The sequence below is a fragment of the Lissotriton vulgaris genome, chromosome 4_1 (genome assembly GCF_964263255.1).
Source record: "Lissotriton vulgaris chromosome 4_1, aLisVul1.2, whole genome shotgun sequence".
NCBI lineage: Eukaryota > Metazoa > Chordata > Amphibia > Caudata > Salamandridae > Lissotriton > Lissotriton vulgaris.
In genome coordinates, this window is record NC_141691.1 from 519,491,966 (window position 1) to 519,507,874 (window position 15,909).

At 52.5% G+C, this 15,909-nt stretch overlaps 22 non-coding genes across 22 annotated transcripts; 14 read left to right on the forward strand and 8 right to left on the reverse strand.

Annotated features, from left to right (window-relative positions):
- Nucleotides 1-71: 71 nt before the first annotated feature.
- TRNAE-UUC (transfer RNA glutamic acid (anticodon UUC)) lies at nt 72-143 on the forward strand. Its single transcript has one exon. It is a non-coding gene; the product is annotated as a tRNA-Glu (tRNA).
- A 1,094-nt stretch (nt 144-1,237) lies between these two features.
- On the reverse strand, nt 1,238-1,320 carry TRNAL-UAA (transfer RNA leucine (anticodon UAA)). Its single transcript has one exon. It is a non-coding gene; the product is annotated as a tRNA-Leu (tRNA).
- A 243-nt stretch (nt 1,321-1,563) lies between these two features.
- TRNAE-UUC (transfer RNA glutamic acid (anticodon UUC)) lies at nt 1,564-1,635 on the forward strand. Its single transcript has one exon. It is a non-coding gene; the product is annotated as a tRNA-Glu (tRNA).
- A 618-nt stretch (nt 1,636-2,253) lies between these two features.
- Nucleotides 2,254-2,325, forward strand: TRNAE-CUC (transfer RNA glutamic acid (anticodon CUC)). Its single transcript has one exon. It is a non-coding gene; the product is annotated as a tRNA-Glu (tRNA).
- A 1,083-nt stretch (nt 2,326-3,408) lies between these two features.
- Nucleotides 3,409-3,491, reverse strand: TRNAL-UAA (transfer RNA leucine (anticodon UAA)). Its single transcript has one exon. It is a non-coding gene; the product is annotated as a tRNA-Leu (tRNA).
- A 243-nt stretch (nt 3,492-3,734) lies between these two features.
- TRNAE-UUC (transfer RNA glutamic acid (anticodon UUC)) lies at nt 3,735-3,806 on the forward strand. The gene has a single exon. It is a non-coding gene; the product is annotated as a tRNA-Glu (tRNA).
- Nucleotides 3,807-4,424: 618 nt separating this feature from the next.
- On the forward strand, nt 4,425-4,496 carry TRNAE-CUC (transfer RNA glutamic acid (anticodon CUC)). Its single transcript has one exon. It is a non-coding gene; the product is annotated as a tRNA-Glu (tRNA).
- A 1,082-nt stretch (nt 4,497-5,578) lies between these two features.
- Nucleotides 5,579-5,661, reverse strand: TRNAL-UAA (transfer RNA leucine (anticodon UAA)). The gene has a single exon. It is a non-coding gene; the product is annotated as a tRNA-Leu (tRNA).
- A 243-nt stretch (nt 5,662-5,904) lies between these two features.
- On the forward strand, nt 5,905-5,976 carry TRNAE-UUC (transfer RNA glutamic acid (anticodon UUC)). The gene has a single exon. It is a non-coding gene; the product is annotated as a tRNA-Glu (tRNA).
- A 1,094-nt stretch (nt 5,977-7,070) lies between these two features.
- On the reverse strand, nt 7,071-7,153 carry TRNAL-UAA (transfer RNA leucine (anticodon UAA)). Its single transcript has one exon. It is a non-coding gene; the product is annotated as a tRNA-Leu (tRNA).
- A 243-nt stretch (nt 7,154-7,396) lies between these two features.
- On the forward strand, nt 7,397-7,468 carry TRNAE-UUC (transfer RNA glutamic acid (anticodon UUC)). The gene has a single exon. It is a non-coding gene; the product is annotated as a tRNA-Glu (tRNA).
- Nucleotides 7,469-8,086: 618 nt separating this feature from the next.
- Nucleotides 8,087-8,158, forward strand: TRNAE-CUC (transfer RNA glutamic acid (anticodon CUC)). The gene has a single exon. It is a non-coding gene; the product is annotated as a tRNA-Glu (tRNA).
- A 1,083-nt stretch (nt 8,159-9,241) lies between these two features.
- Nucleotides 9,242-9,324, reverse strand: TRNAL-UAA (transfer RNA leucine (anticodon UAA)). Its single transcript has one exon. It is a non-coding gene; the product is annotated as a tRNA-Leu (tRNA).
- A 243-nt stretch (nt 9,325-9,567) lies between these two features.
- Nucleotides 9,568-9,639, forward strand: TRNAE-UUC (transfer RNA glutamic acid (anticodon UUC)). The gene has a single exon. It is a non-coding gene; the product is annotated as a tRNA-Glu (tRNA).
- A 618-nt stretch (nt 9,640-10,257) lies between these two features.
- Nucleotides 10,258-10,329, forward strand: TRNAE-CUC (transfer RNA glutamic acid (anticodon CUC)). Its single transcript has one exon. It is a non-coding gene; the product is annotated as a tRNA-Glu (tRNA).
- Nucleotides 10,330-11,411: 1,082 nt separating this feature from the next.
- TRNAL-UAA (transfer RNA leucine (anticodon UAA)) lies at nt 11,412-11,494 on the reverse strand. The gene has a single exon. It is a non-coding gene; the product is annotated as a tRNA-Leu (tRNA).
- A 243-nt stretch (nt 11,495-11,737) lies between these two features.
- Nucleotides 11,738-11,809, forward strand: TRNAE-UUC (transfer RNA glutamic acid (anticodon UUC)). Its single transcript has one exon. It is a non-coding gene; the product is annotated as a tRNA-Glu (tRNA).
- A 1,094-nt stretch (nt 11,810-12,903) lies between these two features.
- TRNAL-UAA (transfer RNA leucine (anticodon UAA)) lies at nt 12,904-12,986 on the reverse strand. The gene has a single exon. It is a non-coding gene; the product is annotated as a tRNA-Leu (tRNA).
- A 243-nt stretch (nt 12,987-13,229) lies between these two features.
- Nucleotides 13,230-13,301, forward strand: TRNAE-UUC (transfer RNA glutamic acid (anticodon UUC)). Its single transcript has one exon. It is a non-coding gene; the product is annotated as a tRNA-Glu (tRNA).
- A 1,094-nt stretch (nt 13,302-14,395) lies between these two features.
- TRNAL-UAA (transfer RNA leucine (anticodon UAA)) lies at nt 14,396-14,478 on the reverse strand. The gene has a single exon. It is a non-coding gene; the product is annotated as a tRNA-Leu (tRNA).
- Nucleotides 14,479-14,721: 243 nt separating this feature from the next.
- On the forward strand, nt 14,722-14,793 carry TRNAE-UUC (transfer RNA glutamic acid (anticodon UUC)). Its single transcript has one exon. It is a non-coding gene; the product is annotated as a tRNA-Glu (tRNA).
- Nucleotides 14,794-15,411: 618 nt separating this feature from the next.
- TRNAE-CUC (transfer RNA glutamic acid (anticodon CUC)) lies at nt 15,412-15,483 on the forward strand. The gene has a single exon. It is a non-coding gene; the product is annotated as a tRNA-Glu (tRNA).
- Nucleotides 15,484-15,909: the final 426 nt, after the last annotated feature.

Sequence of the window (15,909 nt, forward strand, 5' to 3'; positions counted from 1 at the left end):
TTAATTTTTATATTGGAGTTAGCTTAGTCACAATAAGGGGGTGAGCAAGGCAGGCACACTAGAGCATCTACTCCCTGGTGGTCTAGTGGCTAGGATTCGGCGCTTTCACCGCCGCGGCCCGGGTTCGATTCCCGGTCAGGGAAAAGTCCCTCTTCTGACCTTGAAAGCTTTTCCTTCCCGTAGGTCAGGGCTTCTCAAAATGAAGTTGCTTTTCTGACTCACAATTTGCCTAGCATGACGCAGTATCGCTCAAAATATGATTTTCGCAAGGTTCCTTTAGAGCTGCTTCCCATGGTGGGAGGCAAGGCTCTTGAGCAAGTGAGATCCTGTATTCCGAGGCGCGCTTCCTTTTGTAGGCTTCTGACCCCATGGCCTGTGGCAGGTAGTCCTCCTTTGACTGGGCCGCAGGCTTTGTCTCCAAATGGCGTCCTGGACCCACTGCAACCCACCTGTTTGCTAAAACGGAAGTCTGCCTCTGGGTAAGAAAAAGCTGAGCTGCACGTACGGAAAGCGGCAGAGGCCAGAGGCGGGGAGGGTGTGGCAAGGGCTGCCTGATTTGCATAGTGACCTGTTGCATCTTGGGAATGTACAGGCTTTGGAGCTTAACAGGTACTGCAGGTGTCTGCCTGGCCTGAGAGATGCCTGTCTGGTGCTCCCCTCAGGACACACAGGCCTTCCATTCGAGCATGAAGGGTGAGGGACATGGGTCACCCTCATATACAGGGGTGTGGGCATGGGCAGGATAGGTTGTGGGGGACCCGTCAGGGCATTGCCCGTTTGGAAGCCCGTTCGGAAGGTGAGAGGAGGCGGGGCAGGAAACTCTGCTCAATTTCTTTCCCAGAGGCCTGTGGAGAACCCTTTGCACGTTTGAGCCAGCCGGGCCTGCATCAGCAGATCCTGCTCCACTGGGAAGGGAGAGCCTGTAGGCGTAAATCAAAAAAAGGGGAGAAATCTGCAAATTCTAGCGGCAGACCCATGTTGCCCAGGAAGCAATCAGTTTCTCCTACTCCCTATAGTGGAAAAAGACATAGGAGGTGTATTTCTCTAGGCAGGGGCTCTGTGTAGATGGCACTTCATTGCTCTGGGAAGCATCCATGCTGGTGGAAGAGTAGCAGCAGACTCCACACCTGAGGCTTGAATGGGGACCGTTGGGGAGGGGCAGTGGGAGGCCGAGGAGGGCGGAGGAAAATGCTTTTCAAAAGCATCTGCACGTTCCTACAAACCTGCTGAAAACCCATACCAGGAATGGGGCTCGAGCCCATGCGGACAAACGTCCATTGGATCTTAAGTCCAACGCCTTAACCACTCGGCCACCCTGGTGAGACCCAAGGATTTACTTTCTTCAACTCCCTTTTTATGCTTGCTGCTGTAGCACCAGCTGTCCAGCAAGAGGTGATTGCAGAGTTAAAAGGCTTTTGCAGGAGGTTAAAAGTAATTGCTTATAACAAACACACTGTGTGACACCTAACTTTCTCCCACTCGGACCTTACCGTTAATTTTTATATTGGAGTTAGCTTAGTCACAATAAGGGGGTGAGCAAGGCAGGCACACTAGAGCATCTACTCCCTGGTGGTCTAGTGGCTAGGATTCGGCGCTTTCACCGCCGCGGCCCGGGTTCGATTCCCGGTCAGGGAAGATCCCTCTAAAGCATAGATTGCTTAATTTGTCTGTGTATCTTTTTTAAAAGAAGGTCTTTAAAAAGGCACCCCTCCCAATAGATGAAAGCGGAGGAATGGGGCTTGTTCTCCTGTGCCCCAGGTTGCTTTGCCCCCATTGACCTAAGCCACCTTTGTGCGCACGCAGTCCCCCACCCAGTCAGGTGCTCTATGTTGGCGTGAAGTGCAGTACCAGCTCAACAGAAAGGTAAATTGCTGGAAAACCCTGCTGTGATGCATACATCTACTTTGGAGCACTCTTCTCCTTTGCACTCTTGAATCGCTTAAGCGCAATGTATTCTTCCAGCAAGCTGAATAACGAGATAGGTGAGAGAAGGTGTACCAGCTGTCTGTGCGCCATCAGCAGCCACTAGGTGTCCCTCTTGTGTTTTCCCGGGGATCCTGATTGTGCAGGAATTCATCGGTTCAGTAGCAAGGGGGAGAGGATGGCCTGTGCCTGGAAGTGACAGGCAGTCTGGTGGCATCATGAGGATTAAGTTCCGATTCATATTTGCTGTAGAATAAAATATGTTTTCAGCCCCCATGAGCTTTGTCACTCGGAGAGCAGTGTATGAACTTTTGCTGCACAGCTCTGGGCTCCCTGGTGGTCTAGTGGTTAGGATTCGGCGCTCTCACCGCCGCGGCCTGGGTTCGATTCCCGGTCAGGGAAAAGTCCCTCTTCTGACCTTGAAAGCTTTTCCTTCCCGTAGGTCAGGGCTTCTCAAAATGAAGTTGCTTTTCTGACTCACAATTTGCCTAGCATGACGCAGTATCGCTCAAAATATGATTTTCGCAAGGTTCCTTTAGAGCTGCTTCCCATGGTGGGAGGCAAGGCTCTTGAGCAAGTGAGATCCTGTATTCCGAGGCGCGCTTCCTTTTGTAGGCTTCTGACCCCATGGCCTGTGGCAGGTAGTCCTCCTTTGACTGGGCCGCAGGCTTTGTCTCCAAATGGCGTCCTGGACCCACTGCAACCCACCTGTTTGCTAAAACGGAAGTCTGCCTCTGGGTAAGAAAAAGCTGAGCTGCACGTACGGAAAGCGGCAGAGGCCAGAGGCGGGGAGGGTGTGGCAAGGGCTGCCTGATTTGCATAGTGACCTGTTGCATCTTGGGAATGTACAGGCTTTGGAGCTTAACAGGTACTGCAGGTGTCTGCCTGGCCTGAGAGATGCCTGTCTGGTGCTCCCCTCAGGACACACAGGCCTTCCATTCGAGCATGGAGGGTGAGGGACATGGGTCACCCTCATATACAGGGGTGTGGGCATGGGCAGGATAGGTTGTGGGGGACCCGTCAGGGCATTGCCCGTTCGGAAGGCGAGAGGAGGCGGGGCAGGAAACTCTGCTCAATTTCTTTCCCAGAGGCCTGTGGAGAACCCTTTGCACGTTTGAGCCAGCGCGGGCCTGCATCAGCAGATCCTGCTCCACTGGGAAGGGAGAGCCTGTAGGCGTAAATCAAAAAAAGGGGAGAAATCTGCAAATTCTAGCGGCAGACCCATGTTGCCCAGGAAGCAATCAGTTTCTCCTACTCCCTATAGTGGAAAAAGACATAGGAGGTGTATTTCTCTAGGCAGGGGCTCTGTGTAGATGGCACTTCATTGCTCTGGGAAGCATCCATGCTGGTGGAAGAGTAGCAGCAGACTCCACACCTGAGGCTTGAATGGGGACCGTTGGGGAGGGGCAGTGGGAGGCCGAGGAGGGCGGAGGAAAATGCTTTTCAAAAGCATCTGCACGTTCCTACAAACCTGCTGAAAACCCATACCAGGAATGGGGCTCGAGCCCATGCGGACAAACGTCCATTGGATCTTAAGTCCAACGCCTTAACCACTCGGCCACCCTGGTGAGACCCAAGGATTTACTTTCTTCAACTCCCTTTTTATGCTTGCTGCTGTAGCACCAGCTGTCCAGCAAGAGGTGATTGCAGAGTTAAAAGGCTTTTGCAGGAGGTTAAAAGTAATTGCTTATAACAAACACACTGTGTGACACCTAACTTTCTCCCACTCGGACCTTACCGTTAATTTTTATATTGGAGTTAGCTTAGTCACAATAAGGGGGTGAGCAAGGCAGGCACACTAGAGCATCTACTCCCTGGTGGTCTAGTGGCTAGGATTCGGCGCTTTCACCGCCGCGGCCCGGGTTCGATTCCCGGTCAGGGAAGATCCCTCTAAAGCATAGATTGCTTAATTTGTCTGTGTATCTTTTTTAAAAGAAGGTCTTTAAAAAGGCACCCCTCCCAATAGATGAAAGCGGAGGAATGGGGCTTGTTCTCCTGTGCCCCAGGTTGCTTTGCCCCCATTGACCTAAGCCACCTTTGTGCGCACGCAGTCCCCCACCCAGTCAGGTGCTCTATGTTGGCGTGAAGTGCAGTACCAGCTCAACAGAAAGGTAAATTGCTGGAAAACCCTGCTGTGATGCATACATCTACTTTGGAGCACTCTTCTCCTTTGCACTCTTGAATCGCTTAAGCGCAATGTATTCTTCCAGCAAGCTGAATAACGAGATAGGTGAGAGAAGGTGTACCAGCTGTCTGTGCGCCATCAGCAGCCACTAGGTGTCCCTCTTGTGTTTTCCCGGGGATCCTGATTGTGCAGGAATTCATCGGTTCAGTAGCAAGGGGGAGAGGATGGCCTGTGCCTGGAAGTGACAGGCAGTCTGGTGGCATCATGAGGATTAAGTTCCGATTCATATTTGCTGTAGAATAAAATATGTTTTCAGCCCCCATGAGCTTTGTCACTCGGAGAGCAGTGTATGAACTTTTGCTGCACGCCTCTGGGCTCCCTGGTGGTCTAGTGGTTAGGATTCGGCGCTCTCACCGCCGCGGCCTGGGTTCGATTCCCGGTCAGGGAAAAGTCCCTCTTCTGACCTTGAAAGCTTTTCCTTCCCGTAGGTCAGGGCTTCTCAAAATGAAGTTGCTTTTCTGACTCACAATTTGCCTAGCATGACGCAGTATCGCTCAAAATATGATTTTCGCAAGGTTCCTTTAGAGCTGCTTCCCATGGTGGGAGGCAAGGCTCTTGAGCAAGTGAGATCCTGTATTCCGAGGCGCGCTTCCTTTTGTAGGCTTCTGACCCCATGGCCTGTGGCAGGTAGTCCTCCTTTGACTGGGCCGCAGGCTTTGTCTCCAAATGGCGTCCTGGACCCACTGCAACCCACCTGTTTGCTAAAACGGAAGTCTGCCTCTGGGTAAGAAAAAGCTGAGCTGCACGTACGGAAAGCGGCAGAGGCCAGAGGCGGGGAGGGTGTGGCAAGGGCTGCCTGATTTGCATAGTGACCTGTTGCATCTTGGGAATGTACAGGCTTTGGAGCTTAACAGGTACTGCAGGTGTCTGCCTGGCCTGAGAGATGCCTGTCTGGTGCTCCCCTCAGGACACACAGGCCTTCCATTCGAGCATGGAGGGTGAGGGACATGGGTCACCCTCATATACAGGGGTGTGGGCATGGGCAGGATAGGTTGTGGGGGACCCGTCAGGGCATTGCCCGTTCGGAAGGCGAGAGGAGGCGGGGCAGGAAACTCTGCTCAATTTCTTTCCCAGAGGCCTGTGGAGAACCCTTTGCACGTTTGAGCCAGCCGGGCCTGCATCAGCAGATCCTGCTCCACTGGGAAGGGAGAGCCTGTAGGCGTAAATCAAAAAAAGGGGAGAAATCTGCAAATTCTAGCGGCAGACCCATGTTGCCCAGGAAGCAATCAGTTTCTCCTACTCCCTATAGTGGAAAAAGACATAGGAGGTGTATTTCTCTAGGCAGGGGCTCTGTGTAGATGGCACTTCATTGCTCTGGGAAGCATCCATGCTGGTGGAAGAGTAGCAGCAGACTCCACACCTGAGGCTTGAATGGGGACCGTTGGGGAGGGGCAGTGGGAGGCCGAGGAGGGCGGAGGAAAATGCTTTTCAAAAGCATCTGCACGTTCCTACAAACCTGCTGAAAACCCATACCAGGAATGGGGCTCGAGCCCATGCGGACAAACGTCCATTGGATCTTAAGTCCAACGCCTTAACCACTCGGCCACCCTGGTGAGACCCAAGGATTTACTTTCTTCAACTCCCTTTTTATGCTTGCTGCTGTAGCACCAGCTGTCCAGCAAGAGGTGATTGCAGAGTTAAAAGGCTTTTGCAGGAGGTTAAAAGTAATTGCTTATAACAAACACACTGTGTGACACCTAACTTTCTCCCACTCGGACCTTACCGTTAATTTTTATATTGGAGTTAGCTTAGTCACAATAAGGGGGTGAGCAAGGCAGGCACACTAGAGCATCTACTCCCTGGTGGTCTAGTGGCTAGGATTCGGCGCTTTCACCGCCGCGGCCCGGGTTCGATTCCCGGTCAGGGAAAAGTCCCTCTTCTGACCTTGAAAGCTTTTCCTTCCCGTAGGTCAGGGCTTCTCAAAATGAAGTTGCTTTTCTGACTCACAATTTGCCTAGCATGACGCAGTATCGCTCAAAATATGATTTTCGCAAGGTTCCTTTAGAGCTGCTTCCCATGGTGGGAGGCAAGGCTCTTGAGCAAGTGAGATCCTGTATTCCGAGGCGCGCTTCCTTTTGTAGGCTTCTGACCCCATGGCCTGTGGCAGGTAGTCCTCCTTTGACTGGGCCGCAGGCTTTGTCTCCAAATGGCGTCCTGGACCCACTGCAACCCACCTGTTTGCTAAAACGGAAGTCTGCCTCTGGGTAAGAAAAAGCTGAGCTGCACGTACGGAAAGCGGCAGAGGCCAGAGGCGGGGAGGGTGTGGCAAGGGCTGCCTGATTTGCATAGTGACCTGTTGCATCTTGGGAATGTACAGGCTTTGGAGCTTAACAGGTACTGCAGGTGTCTGCCTGGCCTGAGAGATGCCTGTCTGGTGCTCCCCTCAGGACACACAGGCCTTCCATTCGAGCATGAAGGGTGAGGGACATGGGTCACCCTCATATACAGGGGTGTGGGCATGGGCAGGATAGGTTGTGGGGGACCCGTCAGGGCATTGCCCGTTTGGAAGCCCGTTCGGAAGGTGAGAGGAGGCGGGGCAGGAAACTCTGCTCAATTTCTTTCCCAGAGGCCTGTGGAGAACCCTTTGCACGTTTGAGCCAGCCGGGCCTGCATCAGCAGATCCTGCTCCACTGGGAAGGGAGAGCCTGTAGGCGTAAATCAAAAAAAGGGGAGAAATCTGCAAATTCTAGCGGCAGACCCATGTTGCCCAGGAAGCAATCAGTTTCTCCTACTCCCTATAGTGGAAAAAGACATAGGAGGTGTATTTCTCTAGGCAGGGGCTCTGTGTAGATGGCACTTCATTGCTCTGGGAAGCATCCATGCTGGTGGAAGAGTAGCAGCAGACTCCACACCTGAGGCTTGAATGGGGACCGTTGGGGAGGGGCAGTGGGAGGCCGAGGAGGGCGGAGGAAAATGCTTTTCAAAAGCATCTGCACGTTCCTACAAACCTGCTGAAAACCCATACCAGGAATGGGGCTCGAGCCCATGCGGACAAACGTCCATTGGATCTTAAGTCCAACGCCTTAACCACTCGGCCACCCTGGTGAGACCCAAGGATTTACTTTCTTCAACTCCCTTTTTATGCTTGCTGCTGTAGCACCAGCTGTCCAGCAAGAGGTGATTGCAGAGTTAAAAGGCTTTTGCAGGAGGTTAAAAGTAATTGCTTATAACAAACACACTGTGTGACACCTAACTTTCTCCCACTCGGACCTTACCGTTAATTTTTATATTGGAGTTAGCTTAGTCACAATAAGGGGGTGAGCAAGGCAGGCACACTAGAGCATCTACTCCCTGGTGGTCTAGTGGCTAGGATTCGGCGCTTTCACCGCCGCGGCCCGGGTTCGATTCCCGGTCAGGGAAGATCCCTCTAAAGCATAGATTGCTTAATTTGTCTGTGTATCTTTTTTAAAAGAAGGTCTTTAAAAAGGCACCCCTCCCAATAGATGAAAGCGGAGGAATGGGGCTTGTTCTCCTGTGCCCCAGGTTGCTTTGCCCCCATTGACCTAAGCCACCTTTGTGCGCACGCAGTCCCCCACCCAGTCAGGTGCTCTATGTTGGCGTGAAGTGCAGTACCAGCTCAACAGAAAGGTAAATTGCTGGAAAACCCTGCTGTGATGCATACATCTACTTTGGAGCACTCTTCTCCTTTGCACTCTTGAATCGCTTAAGCGCAATGTATTCTTCCAGCAAGCTGAATAACGAGATAGGTGAGAGAAGGTGTACCAGCTGTCTGTGCGCCATCAGCAGCCACTAGGTGTCCCTCTTGTGTTTTCCCGGGGATCCTGATTGTGCAGGAATTCATCGGTTCAGTAGCAAGGGGGAGAGGATGGCCTGTGCCTGGAAGTGACAGGCAGTCTGGTGGCATCATGAGGATTAAGTTCCGATTCATATTTGCTGTAGAATAAAATATGTTTTCAGCCCCCATGAGCTTTGTCACTCGGAGAGCAGTGTATGAACTTTTGCTGCACAGCTCTGGGCTCCCTGGTGGTCTAGTGGTTAGGATTCGGCGCTCTCACCGCCGCGGCCTGGGTTCGATTCCCGGTCAGGGAAAAGTCCCTCTTCTGACCTTGAAAGCTTTTCCTTCCCGTAGGTCAGGGCTTCTCAAAATGAAGTTGCTTTTCTGACTCACAATTTGCCTAGCATGACGCAGTATCGCTCAAAATATGATTTTCGCAAGGTTCCTTTAGAGCTGCTTCCCATGGTGGGAGGCAAGGCTCTTGAGCAAGTGAGATCCTGTATTCCGAGGCGCGCTTCCTTTTGTAGGCTTCTGACCCCATGGCCTGTGGCAGGTAGTCCTCCTTTGACTGGGCCGCAGGCTTTGTCTCCAAATGGCGTCCTGGACCCACTGCAACCCACCTGTTTGCTAAAACGGAAGTCTGCCTCTGGGTAAGAAAAAGCTGAGCTGCACGTACGGAAAGCGGCAGAGGCCAGAGGCGGGGAGGGTGTGGCAAGGGCTGCCTGATTTGCATAGTGACCTGTTGCATCTTGGGAATGTACAGGCTTTGGAGCTTAACAGGTACTGCAGGTGTCTGCCTGGCCTGAGAGATGCCTGTCTGGTGCTCCCCTCAGGACACACAGGCCTTCCATTCGAGCATGGAGGGTGAGGGACATGGGTCACCCTCATATACAGGGGTGTGGGCATGGGCAGGATAGGTTGTGGGGGACCCGTCAGGGCATTGCCCGTTCGGAAGGCGAGAGGAGGCGGGGCAGGAAACTCTGCTCAATTTCTTTCCCAGAGGCCTGTGGAGAACCCTTTGCACGTTTGAGCCAGCGCGGGCCTGCATCAGCAGATCCTGCTCCACTGGGAAGGGAGAGCCTGTAGGCGTAAATCAAAAAAAGGGGAGAAATCTGCAAATTCTAGCGGCAGACCCATGTTGCCCAGGAAGCAATCAGTTTCTCCTACTCCCTATAGTGGAAAAAGACATAGGAGGTGTATTTCTCTAGGCAGGGGCTCTGTGTAGATGGCACTTCATTGCTCTGGGAAGCATCCATGCTGGTGGAAGAGTAGCAGCAGACTCCACACCTGAGGCTTGAATGGGGACCGTTGGGGAGGGGCAGTGGGAGGCCGAGGAGGGCGGAGGAAAATGCTTTTCAAAAGCATCTGCACGTTCCTACAAACCTGCTGAAAACCCATACCAGGAATGGGGCTCGAGCCCATGCGGACAAACGTCCATTGGATCTTAAGTCCAACGCCTTAACCACTCGGCCACCCTGGTGAGACCCAAGGATTTACTTTCTTCAACTCCCTTTTTATGCTTGCTGCTGTAGCACCAGCTGTCCAGCAAGAGGTGATTGCAGAGTTAAAAGGCTTTTGCAGGAGGTTAAAAGTAATTGCTTATAACAAACACACTGTGTGACACCTAACTTTCTCCCACTCGGACCTTACCGTTAATTTTTATATTGGAGTTAGCTTAGTCACAATAAGGGGGTGAGCAAGGCAGGCACACTAGAGCATCTACTCCCTGGTGGTCTAGTGGCTAGGATTCGGCGCTTTCACCGCCGCGGCCCGGGTTCGATTCCCGGTCAGGGAAGATCCCTCTAAAGCATAGATTGCTTAATTTGTCTGTGTATCTTTTTTAAAAGAAGGTCTTTAAAAAGGCACCCCTCCCAATAGATGAAAGCGGAGGAATGGGGCTTGTTCTCCTGTGCCCCAGGTTGCTTTGCCCCCATTGACCTAAGCCACCTTTGTGCGCACGCAGTCCCCCACCCAGTCAGGTGCTCTATGTTGGCGTGAAGTGCAGTACCAGCTCAACAGAAAGGTAAATTGCTGGAAAACCCTGCTGTGATGCATACATCTACTTTGGAGCACTCTTCTCCTTTGCACTCTTGAATCGCTTAAGCGCAATGTATTCTTCCAGCAAGCTGAATAACGAGATAGGTGAGAGAAGGTGTACCAGCTGTCTGTGCGCCATCAGCAGCCACTAGGTGTCCCTCTTGTGTTTTCCCGGGGATCCTGATTGTGCAGGAATTCATCGGTTCAGTAGCAAGGGGGAGAGGATGGCCTGTGCCTGGAAGTGACAGGCAGTCTGGTGGCATCATGAGGATTAAGTTCCGATTCATATTTGCTGTAGAATAAAATATGTTTTCAGCCCCCATGAGCTTTGTCACTCGGAGAGCAGTGTATGAACTTTTGCTGCACGCCTCTGGGCTCCCTGGTGGTCTAGTGGTTAGGATTCGGCGCTCTCACCGCCGCGGCCTGGGTTCGATTCCCGGTCAGGGAAAAGTCCCTCTTCTGACCTTGAAAGCTTTTCCTTCCCGTAGGTCAGGGCTTCTCAAAATGAAGTTGCTTTTCTGACTCACAATTTGCCTAGCATGACGCAGTATCGCTCAAAATATGATTTTCGCAAGGTTCCTTTAGAGCTGCTTCCCATGGTGGGAGGCAAGGCTCTTGAGCAAGTGAGATCCTGTATTCCGAGGCGCGCTTCCTTTTGTAGGCTTCTGACCCCATGGCCTGTGGCAGGTAGTCCTCCTTTGACTGGGCCGCAGGCTTTGTCTCCAAATGGCGTCCTGGACCCACTGCAACCCACCTGTTTGCTAAAACGGAAGTCTGCCTCTGGGTAAGAAAAAGCTGAGCTGCACGTACGGAAAGCGGCAGAGGCCAGAGGCGGGGAGGGTGTGGCAAGGGCTGCCTGATTTGCATAGTGACCTGTTGCATCTTGGGAATGTACAGGCTTTGGAGCTTAACAGGTACTGCAGGTGTCTGCCTGGCCTGAGAGATGCCTGTCTGGTGCTCCCCTCAGGACACACAGGCCTTCCATTCGAGCATGGAGGGTGAGGGACATGGGTCACCCTCATATACAGGGGTGTGGGCATGGGCAGGATAGGTTGTGGGGGACCCGTCAGGGCATTGCCCGTTCGGAAGGCGAGAGGAGGCGGGGCAGGAAACTCTGCTCAATTTCTTTCCCAGAGGCCTGTGGAGAACCCTTTGCACGTTTGAGCCAGCCGGGCCTGCATCAGCAGATCCTGCTCCACTGGGAAGGGAGAGCCTGTAGGCGTAAATCAAAAAAAGGGGAGAAATCTGCAAATTCTAGCGGCAGACCCATGTTGCCCAGGAAGCAATCAGTTTCTCCTACTCCCTATAGTGGAAAAAGACATAGGAGGTGTATTTCTCTAGGCAGGGGCTCTGTGTAGATGGCACTTCATTGCTCTGGGAAGCATCCATGCTGGTGGAAGAGTAGCAGCAGACTCCACACCTGAGGCTTGAATGGGGACCGTTGGGGAGGGGCAGTGGGAGGCCGAGGAGGGCGGAGGAAAATGCTTTTCAAAAGCATCTGCACGTTCCTACAAACCTGCTGAAAACCCATACCAGGAATGGGGCTCGAGCCCATGCGGACAAACGTCCATTGGATCTTAAGTCCAACGCCTTAACCACTCGGCCACCCTGGTGAGACCCAAGGATTTACTTTCTTCAACTCCCTTTTTATGCTTGCTGCTGTAGCACCAGCTGTCCAGCAAGAGGTGATTGCAGAGTTAAAAGGCTTTTGCAGGAGGTTAAAAGTAATTGCTTATAACAAACACACTGTGTGACACCTAACTTTCTCCCACTCGGACCTTACCGTTAATTTTTATATTGGAGTTAGCTTAGTCACAATAAGGGGGTGAGCAAGGCAGGCACACTAGAGCATCTACTCCCTGGTGGTCTAGTGGCTAGGATTCGGCGCTTTCACCGCCGCGGCCCGGGTTCGATTCCCGGTCAGGGAAAAGTCCCTCTTCTGACCTTGAAAGCTTTTCCTTCCCGTAGGTCAGGGCTTCTCAAAATGAAGTTGCTTTTCTGACTCACAATTTGCCTAGCATGACGCAGTATCGCTCAAAATATGATTTTCGCAAGGTTCCTTTAGAGCTGCTTCCCATGGTGGGAGGCAAGGCTCTTGAGCAAGTGAGATCCTGTATTCCGAGGCGCGCTTCCTTTTGTAGGCTTCTGACCCCATGGCCTGTGGCAGGTAGTCCTCCTTTGACTGGGCCGCAGGCTTTGTCTCCAAATGGCGTCCTGGACCCACTGCAACCCACCTGTTTGCTAAAACGGAAGTCTGCCTCTGGGTAAGAAAAAGCTGAGCTGCACGTACGGAAAGCGGCAGAGGCCAGAGGCGGGGAGGGTGTGGCAAGGGCTGCCTGATTTGCATAGTGACCTGTTGCATCTTGGGAATGTACAGGCTTTGGAGCTTAACAGGTACTGCAGGTGTCTGCCTGGCCTGAGAGATGCCTGTCTGGTGCTCCCCTCAGGACACACAGGCCTTCCATTCGAGCATGAAGGGTGAGGGACATGGGTCACCCTCATATACAGGGGTGTGGGCATGGGCAGGATAGGTTGTGGGGGACCCGTCAGGGCATTGCCCGTTTGGAAGCCCGTTCGGAAGGCGAGAGGAGGCGGGGCAGGAAACTCTGCTCAATTTCTTTCCCAGAGGCCTGTGGAGTACCCTTTGCACGTTTGAGCCAGCCGGGCCTGCATCAGCAGATCCTGCTCCACTGGGAAGGGAGAGCCTGTAGGCGTAAATCAAAAAAAGGGGAGAAATCTGCAAATTCTAGCGGCAGACCCATGTTGCCCAGGAAGCAATCCCTTTCTCCTACTCCCTATAGTGGAAAAAGACATAGGAGGTGTATTTCTCTAGGCAGGGGCTCTGTGTAGATGGCACTTCATTGCTCTGGGAAGCATCCATGCTGGTGGAAGAGTAGCAGCAGACTCCACACCTGAGGCTTGAATGGGGACCGTTGGGGAGGGGCAGTGGGAGGCCGAGGAGGGCGGAGGAAAATGCTTTTCAAAAGCATCTGCACGTTCCTACAAACCTGCTGAAAACCCATACCAGGAATGGGGCTCGAGCCCATGCGGACAAACGTCCATTGGATCTTAAGTCCAACGCCTTAACCACTCGGCCACCCTGGTGAGACCCAAGGATTTACTTTCTTCAACTCCCTTTTTATGCTTGCTGCTGTAGCACCAGCTGTCCAGCAAGAGGTGATTGCAGAGTTAAAAGGCTTTTGCAGGAGGTTAAAAGTAATTGCTTATAACAAACACACTGTGTGACACCTAACTTTCTCCCACTCGGACCTTACCGTTAATTTTTATATTGGAGTTAGCTTAGTCACAATAAGGGGGTGAGCAAGGCAGGCACACTAGAGCATCTACTCCCTGGTGGTCTAGTGGCTAGGATTCGGCGCTTTCACCGCCGCGGCCCGGGTTCGATTCCCGGTCAGGGAAAAGTCCCTCTTCTGACCTTGAAAGCTTTTCCTTCCCGTAGGTCAGGGCTTCTCAAAATGAAGTTGCTTTTCTGACTCACAATTTGCCTAGCATGACGCAGTATCGCTCAAAATATGATTTTCGCAAGGTTCCTTTAGAGCTGCTTCCCATGGTGGGAGGCAAGGCTCTTGAGCAAGTGAGATCCTGTATTCCGAGGCGCGCTTCCTTTTGTAGGCTTCTGACCCCATGGCCTGTGGCAGGTAGTCCTCCTTTGACTGGGCCGCAGGCTTTGTCTCCAAATGGCGTCCTGGACCCACTGCAACCCACCTGTTTGCTAAAACGGAAGTCTGCCTCTGGGTAAGAAAAAGCTGAGCTGCACGTACGGAAAGCGGCAGAGGCCAGAGGCGGGGAGGGTGTGGCAAGGGCTGCCTGATTTGCATAGTGACCTGTTGCATCTTGGGAATGTACAGGCTTTGGAGCTTAACAGGTACTGCAGGTGTCTGCCTGGCCTGAGAGATGCCTGTCTGGTGCTCCCCTCAGGACACACAGGCCTTCCATTCGAGCATGAAGGGTGAGGGACATGGGTCACCCTCATATACAGGGGTGTGGGCATGGGCAGGATAGGTTGTGGGGGACCCGTCAGGGCATTGCCCGTTTGGAAGCCCGTTCGGAAGGCGAGAGGAGGCGGGGCAGGAAACTCTGCTCAATTTCTTTCCCAGAGGCCTGTGGAGAACCCTTTGCACGTTTGAGCCAGCCGGGCCTGCATCAGCAGATCCTGCTCCACTGGGAAGGGAGAGCCTGTAGGCGTAAATCAAAAAAAGGGGAGAAATCTGCAAATTCGAGCGGCAGACCCATGTTGCCCAGGAAGCAATCAGTTTCTCCTACTCCCTATAGTGGAAAAAGACATAGGAGGTGTATTTCTCTAGGCAGGGGCTCTGTGTAGATGGCACTTCATTGCTCTGGGAAGCATCCATGCTGGTGGAAGAGTAGCAGCAGACTCCACACCTGAGGCTTGAATGGGGACCGTTGGGGAGGGGCAGTGGGAGGCCGAGGAGGGCGGAGGAAAATGCTTTTCAAAAGCATCTGCACGTTCCTACAAACCTGCTGAAAACCCATACCAGGAATGGGGCTCGAGCCCATGCAGACAAACGTCCATTGGATCTTAAGTCCAACGCCTTAACCACTCGGCCACCCTGGTGAGACCCAAGGATTTACTTTCTTCAACTCCCTTTTTATGCTTGCTGCTGTAGCACCAGCTGTCCAGCAAGAGGTGATTGCAGAGTTAAAATGCTTTTGCAGGAGGTTAAAAGTAATTGCTTATAACAAACACACTGTGTGACACCTAACTTTCTCCCACTCGGACCTTACCGTTAATTTTTATATTGGAGTTAGCTTAGTCACAATAAGGGGGTGAGCAAGGCAGGCACACTAGAGCATCTACTCCCTGGTGGTCTAGTGGCTAGGATTCGGCGCTTTCACCGCCGCGGCCCGGGTTCGATTCCCGGTCAGGGAAGATCCCTCTAAAGCATAGATTGCTTAATTTGTCTGTGTATCTTTTTTAAAAGAAGGTCTTTAAAAAGGCACCCCTCCCAATAGATGAAAGCGGAGGAATGGGGCTTGTTCTCCTGTGCCCCAGGTTGCTTTGCCCCCATTGACCTAAGCCACCTTTGTGCGCACGCAGTCCCCCACCCAGTCAGGTGCTCTATGTTGGCGTGAAGTGCAGTACCAGCTCAACAGAAAGGTAAATTGCTGGAAAACCCTGCTGTGATGCATACATCTACTTTGGAGCACTCTTCTCCTTTGCACTCTTGAATCGCTTAAGCGCAATGTATTCTTCCAGCAAGCTGAATAACGAGATAGGTGAGAGAAGGTGTACCAGCTGTCTGTGCGCCATCAGCAGCCACTAGGTGTCCCTCTTGTGTTTTCCCGGGGATCCTGATTGTGCAGGAATTCATCGGTTCAGTAGCAAGGGGGAGAGGATGGCCTGTGCCTGGAAGTGACAGGCAGTCTGGTGGCATCATGAGGATTAAGTTCCGATTCATATTTGCTGTAGAATAAAATATGTTTTCAGCCCCCATGAGCTTTGTCACTCGGAGAGCAGTGTATGAACTTTTGCTGCACGGCTCTGGGCTCCCTGGTGGTCTAGTGGTTAGGATTCGGCGCTCTCACCGCCGCGGCCTGGGTTCGATTCCCGGTCAGGGAAAAGTCCCTCTTCTGACCTTGAAAGCTTTTCCTTCCCGTAGGTCAGGGCTTCTCAAAATGAAGTTGCTTTTCTGACTCACAATTTGCCTAGCATGACGCAGTATCGCTCAAAATATGATTTTCGCAAGGTTCCTTTAGAGCTGCTTCCCATGGTGGGAGGCAAGGCTCTTGAGCAAGTGAGATCCTGTATTCCGAGGCGCGCTTCCTTTTGTAGGCTTCTGACCCCATGGCCTGTGGCAGGTAGTCCTCCTTTGACTGGGCCGCAGGCTTTGTCTCCAAATGGCGTCCTGGACCCACTGCAACCCACCTGTTTGCTAAAACGGAAGTCTGCCTCTGGGTAAGAAAAAGCTGAGCTGCACGTACGGAAAGCGGCAGAGGCCAGAGGCGGGGAGGGTGTGGCAAGGGCTGCCTGATTTGCATAGTGACC